Below are 19275 nucleotides of genomic sequence, written 5' to 3' on the forward strand. Positions count from 1 at the left end.
GTATGTGTCAGAAATAGAAGCAAGACAGTGCATTTAATGCCTAAGCTACCAACTCTGAATATTTTGCTGAGATCCAGTTGGGGTATGTTTTTATATTTTAGGTTTATATTTAGAGTCTACATAATTTGTTGTGTGTTTTAGAAAATGACTGATTTTCTTTTCTAGTTTTTCCCCATTTCAGCTTAGTCAATAGAGGAACATTTAATTATAGCAGTTTTTTTAATCCAAGTCAACCTAGTACTTTTTTTCTGGAGAAAATTGGAAATTTAAAATGTAAATAAATTAAAAACATTTAAAAAAATTTTTCCACTGATAGAGTAAAAGAAATCCATGATTCTGACAGAGTTGCATAAAAAGAGCAAAGGAATGTCTTTTCCTAGGTTTAAAAAAAAACAGACTATAAAATTTTACAGGGAATTCCCTGGGGGTCCAGTGGTTAGGACTTCTCACTTCCACGGCTGGGGGACAGTGTTCAGTCCCTGGTTGGTGAACTAAGTTCCCGCAAGCTGCACAGTGTGGCCAAAAAAAAATTTTTTTTACAAAGTAATTCATTTTAAGTTTTTACTATGTCATTTGTTTATCACTTATTTCTTTGCACTTATGTAAAAGGAAATATATTCAAAGAAATATCATATCACATTATTACATGCCTTGAGATATATAATTGTCATGTTTAATTGATCTAGAAAAATGCATGTATCACTTTACGGTTCCATAGTTTGCACTGTGATAATGGCTCTATGTGAAATTTTTAATCAACTTTTCACTGCAAAACCATGCAGCTCTCCCCTTGTTCCAGTAAAGTCACATGTGCATTTTCTTTCAACCCAAAATACATGAATTGCAGCTGAACTATTTTAGTTAGCATTCTGCATGTTCAACACATAGTTTTGATGAAAGAATACATTCCCTGTAGCATAATGAACAATTTGAGCATAGTTGTAAATTACTTGCCTTTAAAATATCAATAAATGATAACTGAATTGAAGAGTTTGGCTCCAGGCCAAAATCCTACCTGTGATCTTTCAGGGCTGACCATAGAAAACTACAAAGGCTTTTTCTGACATGCTTCATGGGGAAAGCTGCCCTCCCTACACCAAAAATGGTGCACAGACAATGCATTGTAGTCTCTGAAGAGAGTTGGACTCAGGTCCACCTTGCTGGCCATTTTCTTGTGCAATTGCATTCCTAGCCCTGACATCTCCATTCAGAGACCTCTATTAATGGCCCACCCCTGAGAGCTTCCTCAGGTGCTCTGTTGCGACCTCCTTATAGAGGGAAAGCAAGGGAACTCAAGAGACTTTTTTCCATTCGGAGTCATTACTCATCACTTCTCTACTCCTAGCTCTTCTCCTTGCCCCTGAGTCCATAAAATGCAGGAATCCTTTGTTCAGAACTCCCTCAGCCATGAGACCATGCCACCCACCCTGATCTGTTTTGATATATTTGACCCATACCCAGCACTCTTCCATGGGGAAGAATGGGACACTGGGAGAGTTAAAACTTTCTCTATTTAGTCTCTTGCTACAAGTGATTAAAGGCATGACTGTTACATTCATTTTGGTTTGTTGTCTTAATCACTACTCTGACACACCTGCCAGATGAGCTCTCTCCAGTTCAGCCCAGCTTTTGACATGTTTATTCTGTCTCTATTTACATAGAGCAGAACAGACCAATTTAATATACCTAGGATGCAAAACTTCTCAGGCTTCTTCTTACAGGCAAAAAAGAGTGTCATTCATAAGTCAAACCCTGAGCCCAGTTTTTCACATGCAAATTAGGTCAGATTTATCAATTCACTGAGTCAATTGCTCCCACGCTTAGGTTTTGTATATTAAAGTGGTCAAGAAAATTAAACTGATTTCAAAATTAAATCATAACCCATGGGAGAAAATTGAATACACTTTCTAGAGTAAAAGTACTAAGTTGGACTTCCCTGGTGGCACAGTGGTTAGGAATCCGCCTGCCAATGCAGGAGACACGGGTTTGAGCCCTGGTCCGGGAAGATCCCATATGCCGGGGAGCAACTAAGCCGGTGCACCACAACTACTCAGCCTGTGCTCTAGAGCCCCCAAGCCACAATTACTGAGTCCATGTGCCACAACTACCAAAGCCCGCACGCCTAGAGCCCATGCTCTGCAACAAGAGAAGCCACCACAACGAGAAGCCCGCACGCCGCAACTAGAGATAGCCCATGCGCAGCAATGAAGACCCAATGCAGCCAAAAATAAAAAATATAAGTAAATAAATAAATTTATTTTTTTAAAAAAAGAGTTCTAAGTAGCAGTTAGTTGAGTCATCTCAGGCAGGATGCTCTCTCTAGGAGTCCAGCTGATCAACAAAACAAAGGCCTATGAATAATATCTCATGAAATTAACTTTAAATTTAAAATGCACAATCTGTAAAATGTAGTTATCATATTGCCCGGCACATATTGGTGTTTATTGAATTTTGCTATTTTAATCAAAATGATTAGTTTTATTAGAGTCAGACTCAAATCACGTTCTTTTGCTTTCTTCTCGATGTCATATATCTGAGTAGGTTCCTTGTGTCTTCATAACTCTGAGATCATTATAATTATTTCCTTTTCTCTCCATTCATTCAACTACAGACTTTATTAAATAAATGATTTTTGAGCTCTTTCTATACACCAGATGCTGAGTGAGGCAACGAGCGTACAAAGATACACTCAACTTTGTGGCAGACAAAGACACAAAAACACCATAACAATATAATATTTTAATTTAGTAATGGAAACATGCCTGGATGCACCTAATCTAACAATATTTGAGCCTTTATCATACGTATTACATTGTGCAACGTACTCTGGGGAATGTAGCTGATAGATGGCAGCAACTATCAGGTGCCCTTTTTCTTTTTTCTTTGAGAAAAGAAAATTGGAGTAGAAAGTCCGTTAGGTTCATAGAAAAGTAGCTTGTATTAGACTTACCACTTATCCAAAAACAATAATAAAAAATGTAAACAATGTAAAAGCAATTATTTTAAGGGACTGGAGAGCAACCAAAGGCAGAATCATGGCAAGAAATTAAGCAGACTATGTGTAAAGGGTTGAATAATGTCCCCCAAAACTACCCAGAATGTCAGAATATGACCTTATTTGAAAATATTGTATCACTACATTAATCACCATGAAGATCTTCATACTGTTCTTTTATAGTCACACACATTTCTCTCCACCCTATCCCCTTATTTTTTTTTTTCACATCTTTATTGGAGTATAATTGCTTTACAATGGTGTGTTAGTTTCTGCTTTATAACAAAGTGAATCAGCTATATATATACATATATCCCTTTATCTCCTCCCTCTTGTGTCTCCCTCCCATCCTCCCTATCCCACCCCACTAGGTGGTCACAAGGCACCGAGCTGATCTCCCTGTGCTATGTGGCTGCTTCCCACTAGCTATCTATTTTACATTTGTAGTATATATATGTCCATGCCACTCTCTCACTTCATCCCAGCTTACCCCTCCCCCTCCCCGTGTCCTCAAGTCCATTCTCTACATCTGGGTCTCTATTCCTGTCCTGCCCCCTAGGTTCTTCAGAACTTTTTTTTTTTTTTAGATTCCATATATATGTGTTAGCATATGGTATTTGTTTTTCTCTTTCTGACTTACTTCACTCTGTGTGACACACTCTATGTCCAACCAACTCACTACAAATAACTCACTTTCGTTTCTTTTTATGGCTGAGTAATATTCCATGGTGTATATGTGCCACATATTCTTTATCCATTCATCTGTTGATGGACATTTAGGTTGCTTCCATGTTCTGGCTCTTGTAAATAGAGCTGCAATGAACATTGTGGTACATGACTCTTTTTTTTTTTTTTTTTTTTTAAAGAGCTCAGCTTTTTATTGAACATGCTACTAAAGAGGTTTAGTCAAAAAGACCAAAGCCCATGTCATCATCAGACTCTTCAGATTCTTCTTTCTTTGCTTCCACTTTCTTCTCAGCTGGGGCAGCAGTGGTGGAGGGGGCAGGACCTCCTGCTGGTGCAGCACCAGCTGCTGATGAGGCTCCTGATGAGGCTCCCGATGTTGACATTGGCCAAAGCCTTTGCAAACAAGCCTGGCCAGAAAGGTTCAACATTTACACCGGCTGCTGTAATTAGGGCATTGATCTTATCCTCCGTGACCGTCACCTCATCGTCGTGCAGGATGAGGGCCGAGTAGATGCAGGCGAGCTCCGAGACGGAGGCCATGGTGCGGGTGAGTGCTAAGCAGGGTCTGCCGGGCGCGGTGCTAGTCGCCGGATGAAGTGAGGGTCTCACCCCAACGCGGCCTTAGCTTCCTCGGAAGGACCGAGCACCTTAGTGGAAACTGAGGAAAAGGCACATGACTCTTTTTGAATTACGGTTTTCTCAGGGTATATACCCAGTAGTGGGATTGCTGGGTCATATGGTAGTTCTATTTTTAGTTTTTTAAGGAACCTCCATACTGTTCTCCATAGAGGCTGTATCAATTTACATTCCCACCAACAGTGCAAGAGGGTTCCCTTTTCTCCACACCCTCTCCAGCACTTATTGTTTGTAGATTTTTTGATGATGGCCATTCTGACTGGTGTGAGGTGATACCTCATTGTAGTTTTGATTTGCATTTCTCTAATGATTAGTGAGGTTGAGCATCCTTTCATGTGTTTGTTGGCAATCTGTATATCTTCTTTGGAGAAATGTCGATTTAGGTCTTCTACCCATGTTTGGATTGTGTTGTTTGTTTTTTTTTATATTGAGCTGCATGTGCTGCTTGGAAATTTTGGAGATTAATCCTTTGTCAGTTGCTTCTTTTGCAAATATTTTCTCCCATTCTGAGGGTTGTCTTTTCATCTTGTTTATGGTTTCCTTTGCTGTGCAAAAGCTTTGAAGTTTCATTAGGTTCCATTTGTTTATTTTTGTTTTTATTTCCATTTCTCTAGGAGGTGAGTCAAAAAGGATCTTGCTGTGATTTATGTCATAGAGTGTTCTGCCTATGTTTTCCTCTAAGAGTTTGATAGTGTCTGGCCTTACATTTATGTCTTTAATCCATTTTGAGTTTATTTTTGTGTATGGTGTTAGGGAGTGTTCTAATTTCATTCTTTTACATGTACCTGTCCAGTTTTTCCAGCACCACTTATTGAAGAGGCTCTCTTTTCTCCATTGTTTATTCTTGCCTCCTTTATCAAAAAATAAGGTGACCATATGTGCATGGGTTTATCTCTGGGCTTTCTATCCTGTTCCATTGATCTATATTTCTGTTTTTGTGCCAGTACCATACTGTCTTGATTACTGAAGCTCTGTAGTATAGTCTGAAGTCTAGGAGCCTGATTCCTACAGCTCTGTTTTTCTTTTTCAAGATTGCTTTGGCTATTCGGGGTCTTTTGTGTTTCCATACAAATTGTGAAATTTTTTGTTCTAGTTCTGTGAAAAATGCCAGTGGTAGTTTGATAGGGATTGCATTGAATCTGTAGATTGCTTTGGGTAGTAGAGTCATTTTCACAATGTTGATTCTTCCAGTCCAAGAACATGGTATACCTCTCCAACTGTTTGTATCATCTTTAATTTCTTTCATCAGTGTCTTATAGTTTTCTGCATACAGGTCTTTTGTCTCCTTAGGTAGGTTTATTCCTAGGTATTTTATTCTTTCTGTTGCAATGGTAAATGGGTGTGTTTCCTTAATTTCTCTTTCAGATTTTTCATCATTAGTGTATAGGAATGCAAGATATTTCTGTGCATTAATTTTGTATCCTGCTACTTTACCTAATTCATTGATTAGCTCTAGTAGTTTTCTGGTGGCATCTTTAGGATTCTCTATGTATAGTATCATGTCATCTGCAAGCAGTGACAGCTTTACTTCTTTTCTGATTGCGATTCCTTTTATTTCTTTTCCTACTCTGATTGCTGTGGCTAAAATTTCCAAAACTATGTTGAATAATAGTGGTGTGAGTGGACAACCTTGTTTTGTTCCTGATCTTAGGGGAAATGCTTTCAGTTTTTCACCATTGAGAACGATGTTGGCTGTGGGTTTGTCATATATGGCCTTTATTATGTTGAAGTAAGTTCCCTCTATGCCTACTTTCTGGAGGGTTTTTATCATAAATGGGTGTTGAATTTTGTCAAAAGCTTTTTCTGCATTGATTGAGATGATCATATGGTTTTTCTCCTTCAATTTGTTAATATGGTTTATCACATTGATTGATTTGCATATATTGAAGAATCCTTGCATTCCTGGAATAAACCCCACTTGATCATGGTGTATAATCCTTTTAATGTGCTGTTGGATTCTGTTTGCCAGTAGTTTGTTGAGGATTTCTGCATCTATGTTCATCAGTGATATTGGCCTGTGGTTTGCTTTCTTTGTGACATCTTTGTCTGGTTTTAGTATCAGGGTGATGGTGGCCTCATAGAATGAGTTTGGGAGTGTTTCTCCCTCTGCTACATTTTGGAAGAGTTTGAGAAGGATAGGTGTTAGCGCTTCTCTACATGTTTGATAGAAGTCACCTGTGAAGCCATCTGGTCCTGGGCTTTTGTTTGTTGGAAGATTTTTAATCACAGTTTCAATTTCAGTGCTTGTGATTCATCTGTTTATATTTTCTATTTCGTCCTGGTTCATTCTCAAAAGGTTGTGCTTTTCTAAGAATTTGTCCATTTCTTCCAAGTTGTCCATTTAATTGGCATAGAGTTGCTTGTAGTAATCTCTCATGATCCTTTGTATTTCTGCAGTGTCAGTTGTTACTTCTCCTTTTTCATTTCTAATTCTATTGATTTGAGTCTTCTCCCCCTTCTTAACCCCTGGGAAACCCTAGGTTTTTAATAATCTCCAAGTACATTTTAACATACCCGCAATCTAAATAACCAATGGAATGAAGATTTTGAAGATATCCATTTTAAGAGACATAGAGTAACTTAGTCATACTGTGTGTGTGTCCACAACTCTTATTTCAGACATGGTATATTATTCATATTTGGAGAGTCATCAGTTAAGATGCAAAAACTGTAATCAGCATGTATTAACATTAGTGGAAGTGGGGAATTTTCTGGCCGTCCAGTGGTTAGGACTCCACGCTTTCACTGCCGAGTGCCCAGATTCAATCCTTGGTTGGGAACTAAGATCCCACAAGCCAGTAGCATGGCCAAAAAAAAATAGTGGAAATAATATACATTTTCTGGAAGACAGCATAGCATTGTGAATAAAATTATTTACATGTGATCTAAAACTTCTGCTACTTTGTTCTTAAGTCATAATCAGGTGCTATATCCAGAAATACCCTTTCATGATGTTCACTGACAAGTGATATATAAGAATAAAGAACAAGAAAATCCTAAGTGTGTATAAATAAAAGAAGGTCAGATAAGATAAGTTCTATTCTTGAAGACTGACTGAGTAACTTGGATAATAATAATAGTAATAGTAATAATAACCTAAACAAATCTTATTTAAAGGTATAGTGAGCTGGTTTTGAATCATGGCTCAACCAATTGTTGATATGTTGACACATGATTTCTCCAAACTTCAATTTTATTTTCTCTGGAAGATGAATAATAATAATAGGTCCTATTAGTTGTTTGTGTATTAATTAAATTTGTAAGGAAGTTATTGAGGTTTCTGATATATATTAACTGTGCATTACATGTTGCTTATCATTATCTGTTCTCTCAAAAGATAATGATGTTTCATGGATCGTGTGTGTGTGTGTGTGTATGGTTGTGTAGTCTGAGAGAGAGAAATGGACAGGCAGGGACAGAGATGATAATGATATATACCAAAAAATAACCATGGTTAACTTGAGGCTATGGATTTAACTAGTATAACATTAAAATTTTTTTTCAAAATTTTATTTATTTGTCAAGGCTTTTGAAAGTTTATCTGTTTACTTTGTAATTAGAATAAAACTTTATTTAAAAATAGGTACTATATGTTTTCTAGGAAGTATGTTTGATGAAACAGTAATAAGCTCGTATGAGGAAAACAAACTTTTTATCTGCTGTTCATCCAAATGAAGAAAGGTCAGAGTTCACAAGCTCTTTCAGGGATGGCAGCCTTCTTAAAACTTTGAGCACAGAGACCTTTTACTGGGATACTTATTGAATGTCAAAGAGAAAGTCATAGTTTTTAAATGTCTTTCGTAAAGGTTGTCTTGTGGATTACATCAAAGTTACCTAACTTCTTTCTTATCATTCACAAAGAGGGGAAGAAGGTAGAAAAGATTTCATGTAATCTGTTTGAAATCTCTGCTTTGAGAGATCATGAATCAGTTTGTTCCAGTTCTGTGTGGAGACAGATTTTCATACCAAGAACACCAGGAACTAAAGTGCTGCCTACAAGAAAAATTTTTGAAAGGTTTCTGACCTACCTGATTTTTATTCTATAAAAATTAATTTGTTTTTTAAATCTTCATAGCTAAATATGACTCCAGAAATCCTTTCCATTCCTCCATAATATAGGTTCATTTGGTTGGAGTCAGAAGTTTCTAAGTGCAGAAGACTGTATACCCAAATGTATCAAAGAGACAAACAAACAAACGATAATGATGTTCTAATATACTGACTAAGCAACTGTTAAAATTCAGTTTTATTTCTTGGATGGAATACTTAGCCTAGAGATTGTCTGAGTGGGAAAACATGGAAAACAAATATTAAGGTGGTACTGTTAAACAAAGCCATGTTGGCAATCATGTTAAAAGTCAGAGTTAATCAGTGCATCAAAATTAAGAATCATATTGTTTTATATGTCAGTATTTATCTAGATTTTCCCTCATATTTAGTCACTGTATTTTTTTTAATTCCTTCATCCAAGTTTAGCTTCTTTTCTGAGTTCATTTTCCATTTTTTTCTGAAGGATGCTTTGATGTTTTTCAATTTTGGTGCAGTTCTTCTATTAAAATTCTTTCAGTATTTGTTTCATTCTTGAAAGAATACTATCAAAGGACACAAAATTATAGGTCAGGAAGGTTTTTCTTTCAGCTCTTTGAAAGGTTATACTCGATTGCCTTTTGGTCTGCATTGTTTTCATAGAAAAATAATCTCTTTTTATCTGTTGCCTCTTTGAAGGTAACCTCCCTTTATTCCTTGGCTACCTTACGGTTTTTTTCTTTACTTTGACTTTTTACAGTTTTACAATGATGTGCCTCAATGTGATTTTATTCTTATTCCTGTGGTTCATAGGGCTTCTTCTTTTTAGCTCTATCGTTAATATCAGAAAATTCTCAGTCATTGTCCTTTCAAACATTTCTCTACCCCAGTCATTCCCTCATCTCTTTCTGAAAATTCAATGAAAAAATATTTTAGACTTTCTCATTTTATTGTTTTTTGTCTCTTATCAGGATCAAACGTTGCATTTAGTTGGCACAGCTCTAATTTTTACTTTAATCTAGAAACTTGACCTCTCTGGCAGGAAGGAGCTTCTGAAATCTTTGCTAAGCTTTTTAACATCACATCTCTACCTTTCCTCTATGTTTCTCAGAGTCTCAGCCTACACATGAACAAGTTTTGGAGTCAGTTATGGTTTTAAGGAGAATTTGTGCAGGGATTTCAGGATTCATCCCTTTAAGTCTCCCTCCCCAATTTCCTGCCATTCTGATAGTTCAAACAAATCCTTCTCTCCTTAGTTCGTTATCTTTACTGTATCAGTATCCTGGTTATGACATTGAACTATGATTTGCAAGATGCTGCCATTCTGGGAAACAGATTAAAGGTACACAAGCTCTCTCTGTATAATCAACTGCATGTAAATCTACAAGTATCTCAAAATAAAAAACAGCAAAAAAGTTTAATTTAAAAAAAATCTTGAGGAGAGAGTCCACGCCAGAATATCCTCTGACTGTGGTCATTTTCATTAAACAGAAAAATTCCCAGATTATTCTGATATATAACAAAATTTATGAACCACTGAATAATGTTGATGAAAAATTATTTTGAACTTAACCAAATTTCAACAGGCATCTAGTACAATCATTTGATTAACTAGAAAACACCTTATATAGTTTTGTTTGTTTGTTTTTCTCTATGCAGAATGCATATATATGTAAACCCTGTAGACACAATGATCCCTGCAGGATTTGTGTATAGCTCAGAATACTCCGTGTTGATCTTGCTCAAAATGAGGCCAATGTGAATAACGATTTCTGAGATGTGGAGGGGAGGAGATATTAAACCCTTGCTTTATCGTGTAAATTCTGCAGAGAGCCTTGGCTAAACCCCAGATACACCAGGGAAGGGTAGAGATATACCAGGGTGTGAAGATGTGTTATTTTTCTTTAAAAAAAGAAAGAAAGAAAAAAGGAAAGGAAGAACAGGAAAAGAAGCTGGATTTGGAACCAGTTATCTCTGAAGAATTTAGTGTTTCTTTTATTGGTTTTTGGCAAGAAAAGAGCTCCATCCTATTATATTGGAATAAATATTTTTTTTAAATTTATTTTATATTGGAGTAAAGTTTACAATGCTGTGTTAGTTTCAGGTGTACAGCAAAGTGATTCAGTTATACATACATACATACATATCCATTATTTTTCAGATTTTTTCCCATATAGGTTATTGCAGAATATTGAGTAGAGTTCCCTGTGCTATACAGTAGGTCCTTATTGATTATCTATTTCATATATAGTAGTGTATATATGTTAATCCCAAACTCCTAATTTATTCCCCTCCCCACCTTTCCCCTTTGGTAACCATAACTTTGTTTTCTAAGTCTCTGAGTGTGTTTCTCTTTTGTAAATAAGTTCATTTGTATCATGTTTTTAGATTCCACATATAAGCGATATCATATGATATTTGTCTTTCTCTGTCTGACTTACTTCACTTAGTATGATAATCTCTAGGTCCATCCATGTTGCTGCAAATGGCATTACTTCATTCTTTTTTATGACTGAGTAATGTCCTATTGTATATACGGACCACATCTTCTTTATCCATTCCTCTGTTGATGGACATTTAGGTTGCTTCCATGCCCTGGCTATTGTAAATAGTGCTGCAATGAACATTGGGGTGCACACATCTTTCAGAATTATTGTTTTCTCCGGATATATGCCCAGGAGTAGGATTGCTGTATCATATGGTAGTTCTATTTTTAGCTTTTAAACGAACCTCCATACTGTTCTCCGTAGTGGTTGTACCAATTTATAGAATAAATAATATTTACTTATTCAAAACCTAAGTAAAGGAGACATTGAGAACATAGTCTCCCTCTGCAGGACAGCTAAATAAAATTCAATTAGAGTGCAAATTAACTGGAAGGCACTAAAATTGGTATATAATATTTAGGCATGTATTACAATGTTTGAGACTAAGACTCTAACAGAATTCATGTAGAAGATGTTTAAGCAGAACGGTTGACATTTAAAAAGAGGGGTGGGGAGGGGAACAAAAAATTGTAACACAAAACAAGATAACCAAGTTTTAAAATATAAATAACAGACAAAAATTGTTGTAGGATAAATAAATAGCAAAAACCAGATATTTCTATATAGGACACAATTTTGTATACAGTTGAATTAAGTAATAACATTTGCATGTTCATGAAGTTCCAAACAGAAATAATGCTGTTAGAAATTTGATATTTGTCAAATAAATTAGATATAAAAGAATTAATGATGAAAAATAAGAAATTAATAAATATTTTATTTATATCTCAAATGGTAAATCATACACCTAGATAATACACCTTTAAATCAAATTAGAACGTGAGAAAGCATTGATCCATATTAGGTAACAATGAAAGTATCAGTTAATTCCTAAAAATAAAACTTGGTAATTATTTCATACTATAATAGACATATAATTTAAAATGAAAATATTAAAATAACCCTTTTATTAAATAATACAAAATTCAAAGGAAAAGTCAAGTTTATAATATCAATTAATGGAAATTTAAAAATAACCCCACATTATTAAATAACATAAATCTCAAAGGGAAAGTCAAGTTTGCAATAAAACAATATCATGGAAATAATTTCAATATGAAAATACTTATCAAACATAAGAGAACTTAGTTACTTTCTGAAGATAAATGCATTATCTTAAGCGTCATTGGTATTGAAAATTTAAAGAATATTGATTGAAGCCCTTTGGGTAGTTTTGTTTTTCAAATACACTTCCATTTTGTGGTGGCTATTAACAGAGGAAAAGAGATATTGATATTCCTTCACCTCATGCTAGACTGTGGGCAGGGATATCAGGGAAAGTGGACTAATTCTCCACATCACATTTATTGGGGTCAGTACTGGATTCTGTATGAGAAGTGTGACTATCTAGTCTTTCATAATCTTTGAGAAATCATGGATACCAAAATGAGTAGGAAGGATCTCCCAGTTACCATGCACAACTTATTCCCAGAAGATGCTTTTAGAATTGTTTGGCCCTCAAACATTTCTCCAACTTCAGCATGTAGACTATGCTCGATCCCATAAAGTAACAATGGCCTTATTAAATTGAAAATTAGATTGACTGATTTCACAGTTGGTAACTGTGAAAATTATACTAATTAATCACCCTCTTACCCCAAACACACACATCACCAAATCTTCAGACTTTTGTCATGACTTCTAAGGATCCAGCTGTCTTCAGCATTTTTCTCATGTGCAAACTTTAGATAACTTTCCCAATCATTTTTGTTGTGGTGCAAAGAAACATGACATTAAATAATTTTAGACCTTGAATATTTCACAAACATCATAAGCTAACCAGAAAGCATGTGAGATGCAAAAGTGGGAAAGAGAAATGTGAAGTAAGAAATACTAAAGTACTCTTTACTCCCAAACAATTAACTTTATTTTCTGGAACACAATACTTCCCCAAACTAACTGGTTTCAATAATATTTTCCAACTCACCTTGCTTGAAGGCCACTGGCTTGCAGCTCCTCTAATCCATTCCTCTTCTTCATAGTCATGTAGTATAATTGATTGTCCAGGCTCTTGGAAAATCACACAAGGCCACATAACTGTTCTATTTGATGTAAGGCTTGTTAAAATATGTCACATCTAAATAACTATGCTCTTCTTATTTTCATCCAAGTGCAGATGAGGAAAGCCATCTTGGGATAGCTGAGTCATAAACTAGAAGGATCTAGTTCTTTGTGAATTATGATTCATAATGAATGAATTTATGATTCTTTATAAATCAGCAATTAGAGGAAAACTGCCTGCTGATCAGAAACACTTTTTTGGAGTTTATGTGAGAGTATAATAAAATCCTGTTATTCTAATTTGTTTGAACAAACGTAACTTTGTGTTTGTAGGTTACAACATTTAGCATTACCATAACTATTATACTGGGCCAACCTAATTACTATATGAAACCACTGTTTTCTTTTTTTTTTTGAAATGAGCTAATTGCCTCAAGTGTAAAATGTCTTTGAGATTATTGGTATTATTGGCAATAGGCTAATATAAAGTGTAATGTGAAAAAAATGAAGGCTAGGCAAAAAATTTAAGTGCCACATAAATGGTTATAGACCACATATGTAAATGTTGATGGCTGTATAGCATACCTTGGTGAAATTTGCTGATGCAAACTAAAAAGAAGAACCATTTATGTATGCATAGGGGAAGAAATTTTTGCACATTTTATCCTGAAAATAGGAGAATATTTGCAAAAAATATAGTCTTTATTATATACTAATAAATTAGCTGTTAGAAAATTCCAGTTTAATCAGACAACAGCTTTAAAATAAGTTAAAGGAAGAACTATTTTCCCATTTGAAACGTTTGCAGTTTTTTTTTTTTGAAACGTTTGCAGTTTTACAGCAAAATTCATGCTTTATATTTTCCACATGTTAAAATAAAAACATAAAAGAAAGGATGAAAGGCAGCAACTCAAAATTAATGACAACATAATAGCATAGTTTCACCAAATTGTTTTTGTCACTTTTCTAAATTGTTCCTCTTTCAATTCATACAACAATTTTGTCAATTGCCTTTCCATTAGAAATGTATTTATAAATACATGTGTGTATTTTCTTCTCTCTGTAGTATCTTCAAAAAACAAGGAGCATACCTAAATATATTTATATATATAAAACTCTAAACACTTCTCTAGGGATCATTCACACTGATTTGTGGACCTTTCTTACCCATAATGAAATGAATAGTTCTGTTTCTCATTTCACTGATTCTGGAAAGAATAGGAATGACATTGCCTATAAATTATCAAATGCATTTCATGTAAACTGGAAGAACTAGCAATAAGTTGAAAAATACTGAAAACACCTAAAATTGATATGTTGAAAATCCAAACCACCTGGTTGATGCCTGAGCTTCTTTAAATATTGAAAAAGAATAACACATTGCATCCAGTCAGTCACTAGTAAAAATTATATATATTTTGGCATTTTACAGTATTTATGATAACACATGCTATTTTCTCTTCCAGTGAGGCTATATAATGGCAGAAGTAGTCCATTACTATAAAAAAAAAAAAAAAGACAATAGAATCTGAAATGATGACACTACATTTCAGAGAATCCCCTTGCCCATATGACTTTGAGAAAAACAATTAAGCAAAATTTGGAGGAGGAAGTTGAGTCTCAGTTATTATTCTCTGAAGGTCATCATGGTTAAAGTCCTTGAAGAAGGATGACTAGCAAGTTCCTTTGTCCTCACTCTTCCCACTCTGCACTGAGCTCTTCTTTCCCCTGGTCCATGCCAACCAACTGCAACTCTGGACTCACATTCATATGCTTGGAACAAATTCATAGAAACATGCGTGACAAGAGGCAACAGACTTCCAAGGCCCACTCCTCAGGCCCCCTGCAAGAGCGGGACATGGCTGGCTTCCCGAACTCTCTGCACGCTGTAATCTGCCCATCCGCACCACTGATTCAGGAGGCCTCGTGTGGGTTTTTCTCTCATTCCTCCCTTTTGTGTTCTTTACTATCATAGCTTCACTATGTAAGATCTTAGTCCAATGAAAAATTTTCTTATTTAAAAATTATATACAGTGGTAGTTCTTCTCTTGACTGATCCTGAACTGATTCAGAAGATTATGACTTGTATATTCTACCTTCATATCATAATACCCAACTGCTTTAGAAGATTATACTTTATGACTATTACATTCTACCCTCATATCATTGTGCAAGATTATTAATTTTTTCCTGTTGTTTTGGGATATTTTTTGGAAGCAGCTCTATCTTTAGTGTAATACTGACAAATTACAAGAATGAGTAAGGACAATATTCTCTGAATATTTAAGCTTTTTCTGTCTTTCTGTCTTTCAAATTTTTTAGAGAAAGACAGAAATGGTAGTATGAATAATCAAAAGGTGTTTAATCCAAATATTTTTAGAAAGTATTTTTGCAATAACTGCAATGGTTTCACTGCAGATTTACCTTCCTAGCATATTTTAGTTCGACTATAGATTAGCTTTCTCTACAAAGAACAGGACCTGACAAAAGAAGACCTAATTTGGGAATAACATGCAGCAGGGTCACCAAGTTTGTTTAAAAATTAGATACAACCAGAATGAAATATAAAAAAAAAAAATAAGTAACATCTTGTTGTCTTTATGAATCAAAATGAAACTGAATACATGAGTCCATGATTAAGATACCATAATTATTTTGTCTTTCACAGGCATTTGCCAGTAAACCTATGTATGATGTGTAAGGGAACAGCTGACCTTAATGAAATAGCTTTAAAAACGCTTCAAATTTGAGTAGAGAAAGCTTTTGCTGACTGCTCTCTATTTTTCAATTCTTTCCTGGGATTTTTAATTCTCTTTGTGAGCATCAAATTCAAAAGGATGTATTACTCCAAATTTTTTCACAGTGAGAAATAAAAAAATTTTAGAGAAACAGACTGGCTCAGGTAGGCACACACATGCATATACATTTTCAAAAATTTAAGAAATGAGGTTAGGAGTAAGGGAAACCAATATGAATATTTAAAATTAAAAGGCATAAAAGTGCTCTAGGATTCAATATTTATCATAGCATATTTGGAAATTTGGGGTAATTAGGCCCACCAGTTAAATGCAGTCCTACATACCTATTATCTTTGTTTGCATCTTAAAAAACAGACTGTTTGGATCTATAATTTGTTTTTCTCTTATGCTCTTTCTCACACTGCTCTGTAATCCTGAACCCTGGATTCATTATTCACCTACTGACATTCACTATAACCCATACCAAATGGGGCCACCATTCCATCATAAATAAATACTCCTGCACTTGTAATATCTTCACAAATAGCATCATACCCCTTTGGGGCTCCATTGAAGGATCTCCTTCAAAGACTACTTCTCTTTTAGCCTTCACCAAGCCTTGTATCATCCTTGAATGATTTTGGCACTTTTCTTTTAGCTTAGAACACCTCTTCTTCTGAGGTGTTCAGAGACATAAACATCTTTATATATGCCTTATTATGTTGTAAAATATATGTATGATTTTTATACATATCACAACCCTGTGTAATCACCATTTTATTCCACATTATTAATCTTCTCCCATTCCCATCTTAGATCTGTAGCTGGTCACTTGATCTACTTTCTTTGGAATCTGCAATAGCTTCTCCTCTATATGTTTCTGTATAACCTATAAAATGTAAATTACCTCTACAATTGAAGTTTTCTTGTGCTGTACCTAGGCACCTAAGAAATGCTAGGGAGAATGCATAAAAGCTGATGATTTTCAGCCATTAACACTCTTCATCAATCCCTCAGCTTATTTTGGCCAGCTCTTTCTCTCATTCCCCACTTAGCGAGCATTCAGACTTTTGATTTCTCCTTAAACTTCTTTCCCAAACTTAACTCTCTTTCCTATCAATAAGAACCAATAACCTCCTGATTTTCAAAAAAAAAAAACAAAACTCAGACTCTCTTCCCTGGATACTGTACATTGGTGAACATTCTTCCATGAACTGTTCTTGGCTTCCATGGCATTACTCTGTTGGTTCTCCACTTTTTTTCCCTATCTTTTCTTTCTCAGTTTCCTTTGCCAGATCTCTTTGTCTAACGTTTTTCTTCTCTATACGTTGCCTCTGAGTGAACTCACTTGCAAACCTTGCTTTAAATACTGCAGATACAAACTTATTGGAAGTGTTTTAAAGGCAAAAAGAAGATAAAAAGAGGATGAGGTATCCCAGAGGTTAGTAAAAGAAACAGCCACCATGCCTAGGAACAGAGAGGAAAAAGGGAAGAGTTCACGTGACCAGAGCCCAGGATACTAGGCTTTCTAATGGGAACTGGAACTACATGAAGAGCAGATGTCAATCAGGAGCTGGAGCCATAGTGGGTAAAACTTAGGATCTGAAAAGGATGAAATGGAAGAAATATCCTGCCTTCTTTACCATCCAATCTTTTTCCAGTGCTTCCCATTAGTAAAACATAGCCAGAGCCAGTGAGCAAGTGCACCTGGGAATATTGCAGGGGTCAGCCCCTTGAAGTACAAAGGAAAGCAGGGCAGAGAAAATCACAGTAATGACTGTGGCATGATGGCATTGGCTTTTGGGCCTTTCCACAGGTTGTTATCTTTGTTTTAGAATGTTCTTCCCACATATGTTGTTACTGTATCTATGTAGTCTTTCCTGATGCCACATCTGCCATATATATTTCTAATATATAATTATATATTATATTACATATAATATATAATTTTTAAATATCTGCCTAATATCTACCAAAGTTCCAGATTCAAATAAGTTATTCCTACATTTGCTGAATGAATAAGCATCCCTAATTCCAAATACCAGTTTCCAGGTCTCATAAATTCTTGTAAAACCAGAAACAATGTATTGATATTTGAAAAACTTTGTCCCCAAATAACTACACTCAGGTTCTAGATGTGCGAGTATAACTCCATAAACTTCTAACTCATGGATCCTCATACTACAGAGACTCTCCTCATGCTCTCCATTACACAAATATCAGTTTCTCCCACTAATTTTAAAACAATTTAAAAACATTTAAAATTCAATATTGCATCCTTTAAATGCTCCTATTCAGTTCCACTCTACTGTCTTGGGAACACATCTCACAACCTCAGACAATGAACAGCATAAGAGGCTAGATTCTGGAGTGTGACAGGGTAAATGTATAGTCTGACTTCTACATTTACCTCCTGAGTAACCACAGGGAAATTATTTAGTCTGCCTGTGCTTTAGTTTTCTCATCTTAAAAATGAAGAGGTTAATATTAACTAATCCATATGATTATTGTGATTACTGAGTCAAGATAGGTAAAATACTTTAAAAATTGCCTGGCTGAATATTTTTAATACTTGTTACCAATAATCAGATGAATACTCATGAATTTTAATGAACACTAATTCAAAAACCCATTATAAGAGTGCATAATACAAAAATCCTAAATATGAAATAATATAATATGCATGTAATGGAGAAATGCAATTAATATAGGTAATAACAAACTGAATTTACAGAAACAGGTGAGGCTTTATTTCACACTCTATTATTTAATTATGTAGTTAGGTGCCCAATGACATACCAGAGACTGCTGTCCAATTAGAGAAGACAGAGGAAGAATACAGTGGAGTGTACCCAAACTGTATTTGATCAGAAAAATACAGTCCTCTGGAACTTGTCAGAGAGCACTGCCATTTTGAATGGCTAGTATTCTAAACTGTGTATGTTTATTAATGCAAACTAATTAAATTAACTTGTAAGGGTTTTAAGGGAAAAAAAATTTAAAACTAGGGTAATGTATTGAAATTTTAGACTCAAGACTTACTGAAAAAGTCAGATATATTACATGAATAATACTACTAGAAAATATATTGATGTGTGCATTTTAATAATTGGTTTCTAACTTTGGACTTCCTCTCTGACCTCCAAAATTTCCACTTGATTTCCTAACTTCAGGTTTCACACTTTTCTTAGTGCGTTGTGTCTATCTTAACATGCAGGAGAAATTCTATTCTGAAGAAATGACACCAGTTCCATGATTATTGCTAGCAGTCTAGTTCTTGAATTTTGAGTCTTACCTAGGAAATAGGTCCTTGTTTTTTATTCATGTATAGGATCTATGTTTTAGTAAATCTCCTCTAGGATTGGGAGCCTGCCACTGTCTTGTCTTTCTCCCTCACAAGGTTTGAAACCATTATTTATGACCCCCAGCTGAGTTTCTAGAGAATTCTACTTGCTAATGAGCATCTTTGATCAGACTACTACTTATTATGTGTACCTGAATAACTATCACTATACAGCACCTGCCTATCATGACCTTTATTGTTAAGGGTTGAATTGTGTCCCCCAAAAAGGTATGTTAGGGGTTTCCCTGGTGGCACGGTGGTTGAGAGTCTGCCTGCCAATGCAGGGGACACGGGTTCGAGCCC

General features: G+C 35.2%; 2 pseudogenes across 2 annotated transcripts in view; one reads left to right on the top strand and one right to left on the bottom strand.

Moving 5' to 3' along the window:
* Positions 1 to 521: 521 nt before the first annotated feature.
* The window catches only part of LOC309661318 (cofilin-2 pseudogene), a 446115-nt pseudogene continuing 427361 nt past the window's right edge, over positions 522 to 19275 (top strand). Inside the window, exon 1 of the transcript XR_014268401.1 lies at positions 522 to 543. The product of XR_014268401.1 is annotated as a cofilin-2 pseudogene (transcript). The remainder of the gene's footprint in view (positions 544 to 19275) is intronic.
* Positions 3849 to 4364, bottom strand: LOC309661345 (large ribosomal subunit protein P1 pseudogene; annotated as a pseudogene). Its single transcript has one exon. The product of its transcript is annotated as a large ribosomal subunit protein P1 pseudogene (transcript).

This window comes from Balaenoptera physalus (assembly GCF_965194825.1).
Source record: "Balaenoptera physalus genome assembly, chromosome: 5".
NCBI classification, from domain to species: Eukaryota; Metazoa; Chordata; class Mammalia; order Artiodactyla; family Balaenopteridae; genus Balaenoptera; species Balaenoptera physalus.